General features: G+C 53.2%; 1 pseudogene; it reads right to left on the reverse strand.

Moving 5' to 3' along the window:
- Positions 1-220: 220 nt before the first annotated feature.
- Positions 221-312, reverse strand: LOC138380399 (small nucleolar RNA U13; annotated as a pseudogene).
- Between the last annotated feature and the right edge of the window lie 17,756 nt (positions 313-18,068).

The raw sequence follows: 18,068 nt of genomic DNA on the forward strand, positions 1-18,068 counted from the left end.
CTAGGGGTCACCCTGCGATCGGTATTCTTCTCGCGCGGGGCGAGGGGCGCTCCGGAGCATTCCTCTCCTCTCGGAGTTTCTGTCTGCAGTCTCTCGACTTGCTCTCACTCCCCTACCCTGCTGTGTGACTTTCTTTTTGGTCCTTTCATTTTATCTATTCTCTCTTTGCCTTTTCCTGCGCGCCTTTCCGCTCCCCCCCCCCCCCGGATTCATGGTTTCACGTCACGCGGGTGACGTGCCGACACACCAGGAGGCCCTTCTCACACGTGCTCGTGAACACGCAATCAACACGTTTATGAACTAGAAAGGGATCTGGTGTGACTTTGCTATTATTTCCCCTCCCCTCCTCCCCGCGCTGAGAATGAGTTTCCCCGGGCTCGTGTGCCCGCCTGGGAATCGGCTGCAGACGCCATGGCCCCGGGTCGACCACATGTTGCTCTGGGGTCCACCAGATGTCTCTGGCGAATTGGGGCCCTAGGTGCTTGTGACGGTGTGGTCACTAGGTGTCGCTCTGGGCTCAGTATTCTTCCTTCTCGCTGTGACTTTGGTCTCTTTTTTTCGAAATTTCTTTCTTTCTTCCTCTTTTGCCCTGTTTCCATTTTCCCTTCTTAATCTCTTTCTCTCTTTTTGTTGCTTTTTTTCCACGGCAGATGGGTGATGTGTGTGTGGAGGAAACGCGGCGTCAGGGAGAAGACACATCTCACACGTGCTCGGGAACACCCGATCGTCACGCTTCTGAGTACCGACCGATGGATCTGGTCCCGAATTTTTTAATAGTTTTCTCCTCTCTCTCTCTCTCTCTCTCTCTCTCTCTCTCTCTCCCCCCCTTCCTTCTCTTTCCTTTCTCTCCCTTCCTTTCTTTCTTTCTCTCGCTCTCTCGCTCTCGCTCTTCTTTTCTTTCTGACAGAGTCTCTCGTTCTGTTGCCCTGGCTAGAGTGCCATGGCGTCAGCCTAGCTCACAGCAATCTCAAACTCCTGGGCTCAAGCGATCAGACTGCCTCAGCCTCCCGAGTAGCTGGGATTACAGGCATGTGCCAGCATGCCCAGCTAATTGGATATACGTGTGTGTGTGTGTGTGTGTGTGTATATATATATATATATATATATTTTTTTTTTTTTTTTTTTTTTTTAAACAGAGTCTCACTCTGTTGCCCAGACTAGAGTGCCGTGGCGTCAGCCTAGCTCACAGCAACCTCAAACTCCTGGGCTCAAGCGATCCTACTGCCCCAGCCTCCCGAGTACCTGGGACTACAGGCATGCGCCACCGTGCCCGGCTAATATTTTTCTGTATATATTTTTAGATACTGTTTCTGTATATATTTTTAGATATATAGTTTCTTTCTATTTTTAGTAGAGATGGGGGTCTCGCTCTTGCTCAGGCTGGTCTCGAACTCCCGACCTTGAGCGATCCACCCGCCTCTACCTCCCAGAGTGCTAGGATTACAGGCGTGAGCCACCCCGCCTGGCGTGTACGTTCTGTATTCACAGACAGACGGAAGGCAGGGAGAATGTTACCCTTTCAAAGCCCGCCCTGCTCGCCTCTCAGCCCACCGATGGCACTCTGAATCCCGTGGCATTCCTTCACTCAGCTGAATTCTTCAGCACCCGACCCCCCCCCCCTCGCCCCACCCCCGTGCCACGGGAGTTCGTTCTCATGGCAGAGCCATCGAGGCTGTTGCCACACGTGTTGTAGGTGCCTAGGCAGACTGTGCCCTGGCCCCGAGGAGGTACGGAACCGCCTATCGCCTCGGGAGGGAGGGACAAGATGTGTCCGTGTCCAAGGCGACGTCCTGTCGATCACGAGGAGGCCTGCAAAGGCTCGTATCTGCCAGGCATTGAGCCACATGACATGAAACACCGGTGTGTTCCTTCACTTAGGTGGTGTCGCGTGTTGATACTCACAGAGGATGATAAACCCACTCGCATGCCGGCTGAGCCCCCTGTGTCTCCTCCTCTATCCACTGAGGGAAAAAACCGCAACGAAAGGTAGAGAACCACAGGGTGGGAAGAGAGCCCGTCGCTCTCCCTATGTGACCGTCCGGAGTGCTCGTTCAGATGGGAGGAGGTGTGTTTGTGTGTGTATGTGTGTGTTTCATTGATTTTGGTGCCATCTTTTCTCTGCAGCTGCGTCAGAGGACAGCGATTTTTCCGATTTTCACTCCGCTGAGTGAATTGCCTTTTGAAGAGAATGTCCACAGGAAGCCTACGGTTCTCCCGCGTGGGTGGCCCTCCTCTAGAAATGAATCTCGTTTCTTGAACGGAGGGGACTTGTTGACGCCATCATGCTTTCGGGACGACTTCTCAGACGCTAGCTTTGGACCGCAACATAGGTGCCCCCCGACATTGCCTCAAGGGTTCCGTGGTGCCTCCTGTCAAGAGACCCCACCGACCGTCCCCAGCCTGCCCGCTCAAGGGAGCCGGGCCCCTTCTGATCTGTCCGCCCGCCGTGAAGCTCCCTCCCGAGGGTCGGAAAGCCCACCTGTTTCCCAGTTCGGTTGAATGATGGGGCACCCGGGCAGGGCACTGGCACCGAGTGACTCCATTCTGAGTCTGTCTGCTCTGTGGGGCGGGGGCGGGTGGGAGGGGGGGCAGTTCCGTCTCGACCGGTGGCCTCCTACCGACTGACTCTATGGGACGGACCATTCTCACTCAGGATCGTGTAACCTTCTTGGCCTAGGCACATCCCGGCACTGAAAGCCACTTTTCGGGGACACTCTCCCACGTACAGATAGATGGCCTGCACGAGTGCTCTTCCTTTCTCGAAACACTGGAAATCTGTCCTCAATTTTACCTGACCTACCTGACGGTGTGTGATAAAGGAGCATAGAACCCTCAGCCACCCTCCACCTTCCCGCTGCCACGAGAGACAGTGCCGAGCGTGAAATTCTATCCCTGACTCTCTGTGTCCACCGTTCTCTGGGTAGGGAAAGAACTTAACCAGATAGGCCCTATCGGTCGCTTATCTGTTCTGATAGTTTTGTGGCAGCCATTTCTTTCCCCCTTTCTTTTCTATTTCTGTCTCTCTCCCCCACCCCCGCCCCCAAATTCTTTCTACGAAGACGTTTAGGATGTCAGATTCTGGCCACATGCCCCCCCTAGGCATAGGGGGGCCAGCATAGACAAAGGTCTTCGGTACCAAGTGTTCATTCCACGGTGACAGATATTGCCACTCTTGTATTGACCAGGGCGAGATCGTGAGTGGGTCAACTCTGAAACTCCCTGTACTCTACTTCTCTCTTGGGTAGGTCCCTGCCCCAACCCTCCGGCTTCTAGCACACACCCAGGGGCACTCTCTCCTCTCTGGATAAAGTTCCAGATGATCCGATCCGCTCCGAGGCGGAAGGGGAGCTGGCCGGGCCACCCACTGTGCGCCCCACCCCCACCCCGCCCCACCCCCGTCAGTCATAGGGTCCGTTCTTTTCAGGATGACACCGGCAGCGGTTGCTGGGTGTCACCTTGCGGCCACTTTGATCAGACCTCGGGATCTGGAAAGTCAGGTGACGTTGGGAGTTTAAGAGCTGACTCCCGGGAGGTGTGGAGGGCGGGGAGGAGAGCACGGTCCGGACGGTCCCACCCTCTTCTTCCCGGGCCCGCAGCTCTGGGCCCGCCCGGGGCAGCCCTAGCCTCTAGCGGGTCTCCGCCCACCCGCCCTGTTGTCTGCGGGAGGCGCCCCTCCTCCCGCTCTCTGCCTCCTCCCGGGACCGTAGGCCTCTGCCCGTCGTCTTTTTTATTTTTATTTTTTCCCTTTTGTTTGTTTCTCTTTTATCTTGTTTTTTAGGCTTATCGAATATCATGTCGTATAAAAACTTAAATCACAGAATGAATTATATTATATAACAAGATGTGGCTTTTTATCCTACGCCGAGAACGATGAATTTTTCTCTTCGTGTCCATTTTCCTGTCCTGGAAGAAATACAAAGTTGCTCGTGATACTTCCCCATCATCTTCCAGTTTCCCCCACTGTCAACACGATGTATTCGATCGTATATCTTTGTGTGTGCACGTGGGCGCCTGTACCTATTTCTTTTCGGCATCAGTCTCAGGTCTTTTGGCACCTAGGGGGGAAAAAGGAGAAACCAATAAAGGACAGAAAGACGTTCTGTCGTTTTACGCTCCCCATCACCACCACCACCACCACCACCACCACTTTTGGGAGCTTGTAGTCTGGCCTATGTCCCCAAGGCAGGTTAAATCTTTTCTTAAAACTCCCAAGTGGTCCCCTGCCCCGCCCCCCCCCAGGTGGGCGGCCGGCAGAGTTCACAGGCTTTGTTTTTGGCAGAGCCTGGATGATTGAAATAATTAACCACAATCATCGCTAAAGCTGAGAACCCCTCCCCCCCTCATTAAAAGCTCTGTATTTCTGCCTAGCCCTGTGTTCGGGGAAATTCGGAGGCTTGAGATGGGAAGGTCTACCCTATTTTCTCCTTTACCGGCAAAATAGACTCTCTCTTTCCTTCCTCCTCAAACAGCTTGTCCTCGTTATTCGGCCTCGTGGGCAGGTGGCCGAGCTTTCGGTAACACCAAGTCTTCTAAGTTGTGTTGTGTTATCGGTCTTGTTTTCTTTCTTTTCTTTTCTTTTCTTTCTTTCTTTTTTTTTTTTTTTTTTTTTTTTTTTTGAGACAGGATTTCTTTCACTCTGTCCTCTCCCAGGCCGCCTTGGCCTGATTGTAGCTCACAGCAAGCTCCAAATCCAGGGCTTAAGTGATCCTCTCTGCCTCAGCCTTCTGAGTAGCTGGGACTATAGGCAAATGCTGCCACACCCGCCATAATTTTTCTTTTTTCTTTTTTTTTTTTTTTTTTTTTTTGTTGGTAGAGATGAGGTCTCATCGTGTTACCCAGGCTGGTCTCCAGCTGCTGGGCTCAAGTCACGCTCCCGTCTCTGCCTCCCAAGTTGCGGGGATCACGGGCATGAGCCACCATGGCCAGCCAGGTTATTTAAAGGCGATCGCTTTGCTATCCTGATACAAAACCCCAAATGTGCGAGTTTAAGGCACCAGACGGAGGGAGTCCCCACACTACATTGTCACGAACATTGAGGGTGGCTCACGAAACAGCTGGGATGTGGCCACACAGTAGTGATCGAGGCGATATATTCTAGTGGGATAGCAGAAATATAGAATGTCCTGAAGACACTAAATGTCGGAATGCCACAGCAGTCAATGGCTGACAAACTTCCATTCCATTGTGTCATGGTAGGCGGCTTACTTTTCTCCTGCTCCCTCGGTATGATTAAGGCCTGACGTAGAAAATGTCTACGTCTCATCCAAATCCATCGAGACGATGGAAGGGGGAACTGGGAGAGGAATAAAGAAAAACAAGAGAGGGAGAAGCGAAACAAGAGAGAAGGGGGCCGAGGAGGAGAAGGAGGAAACTGCCTCCCCTGTCCCCATGCTACCCAATTAATAAATGAAGAATGGCCTCTTCCCTCCTCTTCCCAACCCCTAACTATGCCTGGAGGTGTATCGTAGGCCTACAGTCCTAAGAAATGTACAACTACTGATAGTAATGGGAAGAAATGCAGTCTAATAGGTTTCTGTGCAGTGGGACACCCAGGCCAGGGCACTTACGGTGAATGGAGCTTGCAGGGCGGGCGGGAGGTTGCTCTGGGTGAGTCTGTGAGTTGGCGGTGAGTGGTGAGTGAATGTGAAGGCCTAGGACATTACTTACTGTAGGTTTTCATAAACCCTGGACACTTAGGCCGCACGACATTTACCTTTAGAAATTTCTTTCTTCAATAATACATTAACCTTAGCTTACTGTAAGTGTTTTCACTTCATAAACTTTTCCATGGTGGTTTGGTTTTTTTTTTTTGTCTGTCTGTTTGTTTGTTTGTTTGTTTGTTTGTTTTTCTTTCTTTTAAACTTTTGGACTCTTTGGCAACACCACGACTTAAAACACAAATGCGTTGCACTGTTGTACACAGATATTTTCTTTCTCTGTGTCCTTATGTGTTCCGTAAGCTTTTTCCTACTTTTAAAGTTTTTATCGTTCTATGCACTTTTCAAAATAATAAAAACTAAAACAGAGGGGGGGGTGGGAGAGGGAAGAAGAGAAATACACACACATGAATATGTTTCCCAAGTGAACTGAGGAAGGGGGCCGAGTCAAGGTTCTCAGGGAGCCACCAGTGATGAAACGGTCAGGCTCAGAATCAGCATTGCAGAGTGGCTGCAGAGCCGGGGGGCCTGGACTGGCTACCTGGACGACACTCCGTGTTTGGTAACTTGGCGAGTCATAAATCCTCTTGAGCCTCAGCCTCTTCATCTGCAAATGCAGAAATCATGGTGCCTACCCCACAGGGATATTGGGCAGAGTGAAAAAGCAAATGCAGGCAAAGCCCGCAGAAGCACGCGTGGTAAACAGTAAGCCTTTAATCGTGGTCACAGTCGTTGTTATAGGATCATCTTCCTATGTCCTTGTCTTTTAAAGATTAGCAGAACCTCCCAGAAGATGAGAATGGGCTCCCCCTGAGCAAGTCTCGGCTGTAAAGTCACAGGCATGTTGAGCATGTGGCACAGAAGGCAGAATAAAAACCTGATCCCGGAACATTATGTTCCTGCAGGACATGAAATCATTGAAGGTATGGGAAATCCTACCTCATATCCGTTTTACTAGAACACCTATGATTGCGTACGCACATGGACGCACGCGCACCCCAAACTTTTTGAGCTTCACAAAACAGCGTAACCAAGGAACACACTATGATGCTTCTTAGCGATCTATTTAGGCCCAGGTTACTCGTCACTCTGAGCCTGCCTCCTTATCTGTCCAATGAGAATAGTGTTTGTCACAATTATCGTCATCGTCATCCTACCTAACGCTTCTGGTAAAATTGAAGTGTGAGAACACCCGCTAGACAGAAAATCCATGTTATCTCTCAATTTTTCTTCCTCCTGATTTCTATCTGAATCTGTGAGCTCGCTTTGGTTCACTTCGGTTTTTCAAGAGGCTCCGGTTACCTTCTCTCCCACCTATATCGGATTGGGTCTGACGGAAGAAAGAAGGAAAAAAAAAAAAAAAAAAAAACAAACATAGTAAAGAAAGCAGAACAACATTTGTTTCTGAAGCAACCGATCAAACATTGCTGATGAGCCGGTCTTTTCTATTTCAGTAAACCAAGGAGGCCTATTGTCACGAGGATGTGAGGGGCCCGGGTAAGATTGGATGATTACCCCTAAAGGAGACAAAGCAGACAGACTATGGCACATGTGATCTTAGCCAAGAGAATAAACAGTGACCTCTCTGCCGAGTTGGGCCTTAGCATACCAAAGGGAAATAAAGGTGTAATAGGATGCTCAATTTTTACTCTGGAAACAGAGGTTGGTTGGGCACTGAACTGAGAACACTGAATTTTTTACCCTCCTTGATATTCACATAGGCTTAGAGGAGGCAAAAAAAAAAAAAAAAAAAAAAAGAATACTGAGCCTATAAGTCATCCCTAAAACTCGGATTTTATGTTCCCTTGCCTTTTCATAACTGAGCAACACACAACATTAAAGAATGGACACAGGCCGGACGCGTTGGCTCAGGCCTGTAAACTTAGCACTCTGGGAGGCCGAGGCGGGAGGATCGCTCAAAGTCAGGAGTTCGAGACCAGCCCGAGCGAGAGTGAGACCCCCCGCCCCCGTCTCTACTAAAAATATAGAAAGAAATTGTCCAGACAACTAAAAATATATAGAAAAAAATTAGCCGGGCATGGTGGCACATGCCTGTGGTCCCAGCTCCTGGGGAGCCTGAGGCAGGAGGATCGACTGAGCCCAGGAGTTTGAGGTTGCTGTGAGCTAGGCTGACGCCACGGCACTCACTCTAGCCCGGGCAACAGAGTGAGACTCAGTCTCGGGGGGGGGGGGGAACCCAAAAACAAACAAACAAACAAACAAAATAAAAAACTGGAAGGGACACAGACTTCCACAGGTTTGTGTGTGGCCCCTTTTACTTATTAACGCTACAGGACCTTAATTATTTGTGCTCTGAATCTGATATTCAAATTATCCTTGTGGCCAACGCGTTTGAACAGTAGATGGTAGGGGAAGAAGAGTTCACCTCCTGAATAGATGACAAGTAACGGGAGTACTGGTGAAATTACAAGTGGCTTACGTTTACACACTGAAAATCCCAGTTAGCCGCTACCATGAGTTCAAAGAAGAGATCTAAATTTCTGACCCTATGACCCTAAAAGATATTTCCTCCCATGGTGTCACAGATAAAAATAAAACTGCATCCTAGCACTTTGGGAAGCCTAGGGGGAAAGGATCGCTTGAGGCCAGGAGTTTGAAGTTGCAGTGATCTATGATGATGCTACTGCACTTTAGTCTGGGAAACAGAGTGAGGGCCCGTCAAAAGAAAAAAAAGAAAGAGACAAAAAGAAAGAGAGAGAGAGAGAGAGAGAGAGAGAGAGAGACAGGAAGACACAAGGAAAGAAAGAAAGAGAGAAAGAAGAGAGGAGAAGAGAAGAGAAGCGTCAATCTATCCATTGCATTTTCTACCCTTTAGGTGACTGGGCTTCAGCAGGGTGATGTGATCTGACAAAGTTCATGTTGCTAAGAAATAAAGCACTGGGGTTCAAACTCTGAGTTTTCAAAATCCAGCATATCCCCCTACCCACCATACCGTGCCACCTCTGAGAGTGGATATCTCACAGAGGAGAGCTGTGGAGGCCATTCTTGGACAGACAGAGTCAAGTAGTGGAGACCATGGAGTCTCTGCTCTGCAGCCAGTCTAGAGACATATGGAGCCATTAACACTGCTTGTGAGGAAAATACCATGTCATAGGGAAACAGAAATATTTTCCGCCTTAGGCAGATACAATTTAGGAAAAGACCCGAAACCCCTCTTCCTCTAACAGTGCTTTCTGGTCAGATGCTGACCCCTTCGATTCACAGATTCAGATACATCATTCAATGCAAGCATTGTCAACAAGTCACTCTTTGCAGCTTTCTGAAATTTCTCGGATATAGCATACTTGTAAAGATGATCACTTATGTGAAGACACCACCCCTCCAGAAAAACAAAAACAAAACCAAAACAGAAGCCCACTTTTCTCTGCTGTGAAAACCAAGATCAGCTTTTATGAGATCCACTAAATTCACACAAGAAGTAAAATATAATCATACTGATATATGCAATTTTTCTCTTAGAACAGAATGCATGGTGCTCCTTATCGTCTCAGATACTGTCAACAGAAAGCACGCGGTGGATGAACAATCTCCGTGAGCTTTTCTACAGAGATGGGGGGGGTGTGTGTGTGTGTGTGTGTGTGTGTGTGATAAATAATGAGGGTTGAGGAGCAGATAAATGACTGGGGGAAAACAACAACAGCAACAACAACAAAAACCACTTCCTGGTTCCTCGATGCAAGCATTCATTTAAAGGGTATACTCGTATGTATACCTAGGTGGAAAGTGGAAGCAGCTTTAAAAAAAAAAAAAAGAAAAATTGCTGCGAGCCCTGGTTATGATACGGCAATAAGCGCTAGCTCTTGGAAGGTGTAAAACATATTCACGGTGGCTTACGCCAATTTGGGATGTACAAAGACGAGCTTGAGCACCACCACCAACCAAAAATATGAATGAATACCTGGCTAGCGATCAGGATCAGACATAATAGAAAAGAAAAAGCTCCCAAGGCTAAAATAATGTGAACACGATTGACTCGTCCATGGAAAAGAACCCCAAATCACTGCAAAATAATTTAAAGAGTTTTATTCTGAGCCCAACGGCCGTGATCATGGCCCAGAGAGCTACGCCCAAGAAGCCTTGAGCAAGCGGACCCATTGTGGTGGGGTGGGTTACAGTTTGGCTTCATACATTTTAGGGAGACAGGAATTACATGTAAAATCACAAATCAAAACATGGAAGGGGTACATTGGTCTGGGCTGAAAAGGCAGGACATCTGGCAGTTGGGGGGGGCGGGGGAGGGAGGGTGCGGTGTTTACAGGTTTACAGCTGGGTTTAAAGATTCTTTGATTTGCAATTGATGACATAAATGAACCTCTGCCTAAAGGCTTTGCATCATGTTTTCAGTTAAGGTAAGGAGGTCTGCTAATCACAGACAAGCCACTGGACAGTTTACCCAAAACTCAAGTGCCCTGTAGTTCAGTAAACGGTTGGCCTGCTAGATATGCGTTAAGCTTTGTCTTGCCTGGCCTTAGGCCCGTCGGACATTCAGTATCTCATTGTTATAAAATCTGACTCCATCAGGGAGGAGTGTCTGACTTCCCCTGTCCTTGCGGGGCAGCAGCTCAGGTTTAAGGGTTTTTCTAGGGTTCCCTGGGCCAACCACGGGACGGGTCAGCTGGCGGTGGCGGGCGGGGGGCGGCTTAAGATTTTATTTTAGTTCATAGACTCCAGAAATGGTGTTTCCCTGGGAAAGGCACACGAGTTCATGAAAAGCTTTCATTCAGTTGGTCTGGCTCCTCCCTGAGGTCGTCTCCCTGCCCCCCACTCCTCCCCTCCCCTGGGGCTGGAGCGGGGGGGGGGGGGGGAGGGTGAAGGCCCAAGAGGAGAGGCGCGTGGGGGAGGTGCCGCTCCCAGAACCAGAGACTCGTCTGGGCCCCACGTAACCCAGCCACCGCGACCGCTTCGCCCGAGGAGGTGCCCAGCAAGTCGTGCTTCTGCCCCTCGGGATTGCCTGCGGGCTGGGGGCGGGGTACGAGCTCCCGGCCCAAGAGGGAAACCCCTAGCCTGGCCGCACAGATGGCCGGGCCCCCGGCGGAGCCCTTCCGCCGGTTTCCACCCCTCCCCCACTCACTGCGCTGACTGCGCATGCGCGCTCGCACGTAGCCGCCTCGGGCTTCTCTCGGGCGGAGCCGCTTTCAGCCGCGACCCCGCCCCGCGAGCTGACTGTGCATGCGCGCTTGCACGTAGCCGCCTCGGGCTTCTCTCGGGCGGAGCCGCTTTCAGCCCCGACCCCGCCCCGCGAGCTGCCGCTTCCAGGCGGCACACCGCATGGGGGAGGGGACGGAGCTCTAAAGAAATCAGTCCCCTCCGTCTCCTGCCTCAGGAAAAGCCCCAAACCCTTGGAGAACTGCCACCCACCGCCACTACCGTGTGTGGGGGGGGGGCGGGGGGGCTGGGTCTTTACTTTGTGTCCTCCTTGTGGCCCAGTCCAAGGCGGCTGGGCTGCCAAACAGATCGTCTCGAGAGGGAGGCAGGAAGGGCCCAGGTCTGGACAGGGGTGGATTGGACCCCTCCACCCTGGGGTGTGGACTTGTGACCGAAAGCTCAGCTGCTTGTCCACGAGGCCGAATAACGAGGACAAGCGGTATGAGGAGTAAGAAAACAGAGAGTCTACTTTGCTGACAAAGGAGGAAATAAATAGGGTAGAGCTTCTCAGTCTCAAACCCCCAAATTTCGTGAACATAGGCCTAGGCAGAAATACAGAGGTTTTAAAGGAAGGAGGGTTGGTTCTCAGCTTCAGGCAATTACTGCAGTTAGCTGTTCTAAAGGTCCCGTCTCTGCTGAGAAGAAAGCCCTTGAACTCTGTGGGCCGCCCACCCTGGGGGCCACCTGGAGTTATAACCAAAGAGTTAACGTGCCTCAGGGATGCAGGCCGGGCTGCAAGTTCCCAAAAGCCTGGGGGAAGTTTTAAAAAGACAGAAAATCTTTCTGCCCTCTTCCCCTCCCACCCCCCCACAAAGCCATTTTCTCTGGTGCAGACTCGGCACCCTCCCCGTGCAGGCCTGTTTGTCCTCAATCATCTGTGAGGTTCACGAGGAGGAGATGCTCTCTCGCTCTCCCCACCCTCTTTCTTCCCTTAGGAAATCCTCAGCGCTGTTCCACACACTCAAGGTGGCGGGCCTGCTCCGGCCACCAGCCACCTCTTGTGCCACCTCCCCCCCCCCCCCGCCCCCAACGGAGTAGGTGTACAGACAGGAGCACACTTTACTGGAGGGCGCCTGGGGATGAAGAGTTGTGGTGGCCAAATGGGGGATGCGGGGCGGGGAGGAGAGTGGCTGGCATTTGGCAAAGAGTGACACGGAGTGGCCATCCAGGCTTGTCTGAAAAGTGGGACTACGAGCCTGAGAGCGCCGACGGAGTCGATGGACATGGTCACTGCTGTGGGATGTCTCTTTTACCACGATGTAACACCAAAGCAAACCCCTGACCCGCTGGGTCGGAGAAGGCCTTGTGGGCAATTTAGAAAAGCCATGGCGTGGCCATTTGGAATACTTCCTGCCTCTCCGGGAATCAAAAATTAGAAAGGACCATGGGTTCTGTATTAACGTACCAAAGGCAGGGAGAATTTTAGCCTTTTAAAGCCTGCCCTGGCCCTATCTCAGCAAGGCAGTGGCACCCCAAGTTCCGTGACATTTCTGCACTCGGCGGCTGACTTCTTCAGCCATCTGTTGCGATGCCCCTGCCAGGTGGCCACTCACTCGCCCCTTCAGTTCAACCCTTGTACCAGAAAGTGTTGCCTTCTTCCTAACCCCTATGGGGGGGCCGGGGGGTGACGTGTGTGTGGGGGGGGGTAGTGGAAATGGGCAGACCCCACAGGTGCAGCCTCTTCCAGGTCATAATGGGCCTGAGGCAGCGTGGGATTCCCCCGGAAGGGAGGCAGGGTGGCACTACGGCACCGAAGCCTGACGCCGGCGGCCACGTGGATGGTGGGGGACACGTTAGACCGCTGAGATGCAGCCACTGAGAGCCACCCCGCAGCAAGAGGTCTCTCTTGGCAGAGCAGGCACTGAGTCCGCAAGTCAAGACAGCTGGGAGGCCTGGGAGACAGAGGCCCTGGATCTCAGGTCCCGGGGTGGGGGCGGGGGGCAGTGCCAGTGCCTGGAGAGAGAGAGAGCCCAGGCTCCAGAGGCCATGATGGGGCCTGGTGGGCAGGGCCGAGGAGGTCAAGGCCGGGTGTGGTGGGGTCCGGGATGAGGGGCTTGGGGTGACGGGCAGGGAGAACGACCCGTTCACTCAGACGTGCCCTCAGAGGAAGGCAGAGGTGCGTTTTGCCTTCCTCCGGCTAGTGGAACGCTCGGCATTTCTTTCCTTCAGAGCTGGGTTGAACCGGTATGGCATCTGTTATAGTACGGAGTGCGAGACAGGACAACCTAGAGACCGAATTGAGCCAAGTCATGAGTCCATATTAGCTGGCCAGCGACCACCCCCTGCCCTGTTAGGGTACAGGTACAGAGAATGGCCCCGAGCCGAAAAAAGCAGGAAGGTTTCAGACTATCCTAAGCTAGAGCTCCGTGACTTTAGGCACGGCGGTTGAAACAACACTATACCACCTACTCCGCAGCTGTGTGGTCCGGGACCAGCCTCGGGCCCCCGTTTCGTTTCGGTTACAGTCTTTAAGCGAGCAGGTTTACAGAAACAGATAGCTCCAATTAAGGAACATTCTTTCAGGCGTTAAGCAAGCACAATCAATTTTACGACAGGCAGCTGGAAAGTTTAAACACTTAGTTACAAGTTAATTGCTTTGTTTTATCTCCGCAAGGTACGTATTTCCAATTACAGACATAGGTCAAGCGGACATCGGTCACCTAGCGAGCAAGCATAAGTTTTCAAGTGGGCCTTTACAGCGTCCAGACAGGCCTCGGTCCAGTTATTGTGCATTCTTTTTGACCACTTGGAAAGCTACTAGCACCGTTCCGGGCCTCACCTCACTCACGCGGAACTACAGAGTGATGACCCGGGGTGGGTGGGTGGGTGTGTGTGTGTGTGCTCCCTCCTGTGGTGGGAAGGGTGATCTGCTCGCCCACCCGGCGTGGTGTCCCCCACCCCTGCCCCATCTTGGCGTTTACAGAAAACAAACACGAACACAAGAGAGGGAGCCGGAGGAGGAGGAGGAACATATGCTGCTATCCAGGTTATCCTGGGAGGCTTCCTAGCCATTTCTGAGGAAACAGTGTCTCCTGGCTGTCTCCCGTAGTTTTATTTATTGACTTATTTATCTATTTTTCCTTTTGGCTTGAACCCATTCTTTTCGTTTCGGCATCTCATCTGACATCCTCTTCTGAGAGGAACCTGGAAACGTTTCCCCGTGTTGCATCTTTTCAGGCTCTGTACGACTGACGAGCATCGTCCCTCTTCAGTCACTGGGCTCTTTGCTAGCCAGGCCTTAATTCTCCACGTTGTAAACCCCAGATCGGATCTCCGCCCGGAATCCTGTAGAGACCCACCGAATCGATGTTTGGACTGGGATGTCTCGTAGACCTTACCTATTAAAAACCGATCCAGGCCAGGCTTGGTGACTCACGCCTGTAATCCTAGGCCAAGGCGGGGAGGAGGACCGACCGCTTGAGGTCAGGAGTTCGAGACCAGCCTCGGCAAAAGCAAGACCCCCGTCTCTACCAAAAATAGAAAAAAATTAGCCGGGCATGGTGGCACACGCCTGTAGTCCCAGCGATTTGGGAGGCTGAGGAAGGAGGATCGCTGGAGCCCAGGAGTTTGAGGCTTCCAGTGAGTGAACTATGCCCTGCTCCCCCGCCACCCCTCCCCATCATCTCTAACGAAATGACAGTAAAATAAAATAAAATAAAATAAAGCTCAGAAAAAAAAAAAAAAAGTACTATGTAGTGAGACCGATCCTAAGAACACGGGCTCGGGGAAGGAAGTCACTACCACGGTATAAAATTGTATAAACGTTACCCGTTTCTGTGTGCGTGCGTTTTCTGAGAAATGACCCCCTTTTGCTATGGGGCCGGGACTGGAGTCCCAGTTTGGGACCATAGGATTCCCCGCACTCGACTCCTGACTGATTCGACCTAGGGTTAGCTCTGTGTAAACACTCTTTAGACGTGGGTGTTTTATGGATTTCTGTCCTTCGGGAGAAACGACTGGCCCGGGTACAGGAGTGAGTGAATGTACCGACCGTCTTCTCCCATCTCTCTCTCTCTCTCTCTCTCCCTCCCACACACAGGCACACGCGCACGCGCACGCGCACGCGCGCACACACACACACACACACACACACACACGCCGTTTCCGGGAGCGCCCACTTCATGCGCTTCGGTCCACCGTGACAGATAGTCCAACTGTCTGTCCAATCATCGTGAGTGGCTGCGCCTAGGCCCCGCTCTGAACCTCTCCGTACTGTTCGTGTGTCTTCAGCAGGTCCTGCCTCCACCCGTGGCATCTAGCACGGGCCGATGGGTCCCTGTCCTCTCTCCCTGCCGTGGACGCCCCCCTCCGGCCCCCCGCCCCCGGGGGCTCTCTGGTCGACTAGTGGTGGGGAGTGTGCCCGAGGGCTGAGAGACGTGGTCCGAGAGGGGCCGGGAGGAGGCCTGCGACCCAGTGTGTACCCACTCCCGCCCCCACGCTCCCTCCCCCACGAGGGAGCCCGTCCTTTCCAGGCTGACACTTGGATCGGTGGATGACGGGGGTCACCTGGCGGCGGGCGAGCGTTATGGGAAAATCCGGTAGGCGTGTTGCGACGTCCTGCCACAGAGATGGCTCTGGCGACAGCCTCGGGCCGCCCCACCCTGGCCTCCGGCCAGGCCCCGTGAATGTGTTCTCTTTGTCCCCGACTTCTTTCTTTGTTTCACCAGCCGGCGTGCTCTGAGAATGTGAAGTGTATCATAGTTCCACCCTGGGTTTCATGATCCTAAGATAGGAAGGGGTTTTATGATTCCACGACAGAAAGGTTTTCTCATCCTATCATCTCTCCCCCCCCCTTCTTTCTTTCTTTCTTTCTTTCTTTCTTTCTCTTCCTCCTTCTGCCTTTTCTTTACTTCTTTGTTGTTTCCTTCTTTCAGTCTTCCTGTCTTCCTTCCTGCCTGCCTGCCTTCCTTCCTTCCGTATTTCTTTCCATTTTTCTTTCCTCTCTTCCTTTCTCCTGTTATCCTGTGTTTCTATCTCTGTTTTTTCCATCTTTCTTCCCCCTTTCTACTTTCCTACCTTCTTTCTTTCTCATTCTCTCCTTTCTCTCTCCTTCCTTCTTCCTTTCTGTCTCTTTCTATACTTTCTCTCTCCTTCCTTCTCTCTATCTTTTTCTCTTTCCATCTTTCCGTGCTCTTTCTTTTTCTCTCTTAATTTCCTTTCTTTTTCTTTTCTTTCTTTCCCTCCTTCTGTCTGTCTGTCTGTCTGTCTTTCTTTCTTTCTTCTTTCTTTCTGCTTCCATCCTTCCTCCCTTTTTCTCATTCTCTTTCTTTCTGCCTGTCTTTTCTTTCCTTATTTCTTCTTTCCTTCTGTCTTTCTGTGTTTCCTATCTCCTTCCTCCCTTCCTTTTTCTTTCTTCCCCGTGCCCTCTTCCTGTCTTTTCTTATTTACTGTTTTTTTCTTTCTGACTTTCTCTCTCTGTTTCTCCGTCTCTTTTCTTTCTGTTCTTTTCCTTTCTCTCCCTTTCTCTGTTTCTGTTTCTGCCTGTCTGTCTCTCGGCTATGTTGTGGTCTGTGCAGAGACGGGTTTGGTGGACGATGTCGGTGGTCGGGCCGACCCATCCTTTCTTTGATCCCAGTGCTAGCCAGGCCGGGGCCTGCTTAGCTTCCAAGATCAGACGAGATTGGGCGCGTTCAGGGTGGCGTGGCCCTAGACTGACCCGTCATTTTTCGATGGCTTCCGTGGGGAGTAGGGGGACTGTGTTTGATGCCCCCGGGGGACCTTCTGGACTCTGAAATGATGGGCTCCAGAGGGTTGCCCCGTGTTTTGCAGCAGACCTCTGGTGGCTGGCGCCGGTTGTGGTCGGGCTCCACCTGGCGGCCGCTTTTCTACAAGTCTCTTGTCCTCTGAATCTTCGGTGCAGCAGGCAAAGCAGGGGACAGTCCCCGATGCGAGCGAGGCTGAGTTCCGGGAAGCAAGCAGCCTTCGCGGGGCCATCTGGTTCGTGCCGGGACGCCGGCTGGGACATCTGGGAGGCAGAGCTTGGGCCTGCAGGGCTGTGTGGCGGGAGGACGTTGTCGCCGCGCTTCCAGGCTCAGCCAGCCAGGCGGCTTGCGGGGCTGCCCGGGCAGGTCGACTAGCACGCTGTGGCCGCTTTGGAGACCCGACCCACCCCGCGGGGACAGGAAGGAGACGGCACACGCGGGCGGGAGAGGAGGGTGTCCGGCGACCGGCCGCCGTCCCGTGCATGCGTGTCCCTCTCCCTCGGCCTCGCCTTTCCTACCCATTTTCCCTGGTTCCCGCTCAGGAGGCAGGGACAGCCCTGTGAGTGGCACCCAGTCGTCCGTGGCTTCTTCCGAGTCCTACTCTGGGGGCGCGGACCGGGCCCTGGGTGGCGCGGGTGGCCGGCGAGGGCGACCCCTGTCGGCCCGCGGGCGCTCGTGGGCCGCGGCGGTCCCGTCCCGATGTTTTCTCCTCCACAAGTCCCCGTGCTGGGGCCGGGGACCGGGCCCTGGGTGGCCCTGGGTGGCGCGGGTGGCCGGCGAGGGCGACCCCTGTCGGCCCGCGGGCGCTCGTGGGCCGCGGCGGTCCCGTCCCGATGTTTTCTCCTCCACAAGTCCCCGTGCTGGGGCCGGGGACCGGGCCCTGGGTGGCCCTGGGTGGCCGGCGAGGGCGACCCCTGTCGGCCCGCGGCCGCTCGTGGGCCGTGGCGGTCCCGTCCCGATGTTTTCTCCTCCACAAGTCCCCGTGCTGGGCCCTGGGTGGCGCGCGTGGACGGTGAGGGCCTCCCTGGCCCTCTACGCCACGGGGGCCGACCAGATGTCCCTGAGTGCCCCTTGTCTGCTGGCGCTGGGGACGTGCTGGGGACAGGTGGCCGTGTCGAGTGTCGTGGGGGCAGGCGTGTTCAAGTGGCTCGGTCCCCGTCTTCCTGCGCGGTGTTTTTGATCACCTCATATCGTCATCTTCCGCCTGCAGGTTAGTACTGACACGCTGTCCTTCGGCGACTGTCGCTGGAGGGGTTGGGCCTCCGCACGCGGACAGGGTTCTGGGTTCGTGGGGATCCAGCGCCCTGCCCTGTTCCCTTTGAGCTGACCGCCTGGGCCCGCGCGCCGGCTCTAGGGCGTCGGAGTGTCCCGACGGTGGTGCCCGCCTCTCGCGTTGGTCTCTTGTCCCCTCGAGAGACGGCACCCGGGGGGGGGGAGGTTTGCGGCAACCTTCCCCCTTACCCCGCTGGCTCTGTGCCGTTGCGTGTCAGGCGGTCCTCGTCTTTGGGTTGTGCTTGGGAGGCGGGGCTGGCGAGGCTGAAGC

Source organism: Eulemur rufifrons, unplaced genomic scaffold (assembly GCF_041146395.1).
Source record: "Eulemur rufifrons isolate Redbay unplaced genomic scaffold, OSU_ERuf_1 scaffold_407, whole genome shotgun sequence".
Taxonomy (NCBI): domain Eukaryota; kingdom Metazoa; phylum Chordata; class Mammalia; order Primates; family Lemuridae; genus Eulemur; species Eulemur rufifrons.